Source organism: Rhincodon typus, chromosome 45, assembly GCF_021869965.1.
Source record: "Rhincodon typus isolate 14 chromosome 45, sRhiTyp1.1, whole genome shotgun sequence".
Taxonomy (NCBI): Eukaryota; Metazoa; Chordata; class Chondrichthyes; order Orectolobiformes; family Rhincodontidae; genus Rhincodon; species Rhincodon typus.
This window is the reverse complement of record NC_063376.1, coordinates 2380-2992: the sequence shown is the minus strand read 5'-3', so window position 1 is coordinate 2992 and position 613 is coordinate 2380.

Genomic DNA, 613 nt, shown 5'->3' with positions numbered 1-613 from the left:
CCTGACCTGCTGTGTTCCTCCAGCTCCACACTGTGTTGTGTCTGCAATAGATCTTTCATTGGCTTAACAACATCCTTCCTATAGCAGGGCTTCTTAACCTCCTTGCTGTGTACAATATTCCTCTGTGCCTGGATTATTTGCTTAATAAGTATTTTAGCACTATCTTGTTGTTATTACTTTATGTAAAAGTAGGCTATTAATGACCTACTTGTATGTGATGGGAAGCAATTAATTACAATCTCCCGGAGAACGATGTGAAAACTTCATTACCATTTCAAAAACCATTTTCTGAACAATTACTCGTGTTAGGGGATGTTGATTAATGGGAACAATTAGCTAAAGGAATAGCTTTACACTTTGCGGGGTCATTCCAAATGATTTCATTGAGTATAGGAGTTGAGACACCATGTTGCAGCTCTAAAGGACTTTGGTGAGGCCACTTTTGGAATAATGCGTTCAATTCTGGTCTCCCTGCTTTAGGAAGGATGTTGTGAAACTTGAAATGGTGCAGAAAGATTTACAAGGATGTTGCCGTTTCGGCTGGGGCTATTTTCCCTGGAGCGTCAGAGGCTGAGGGGTGACCTTATAGAGGTTTATAAAATCATGAGGGGCA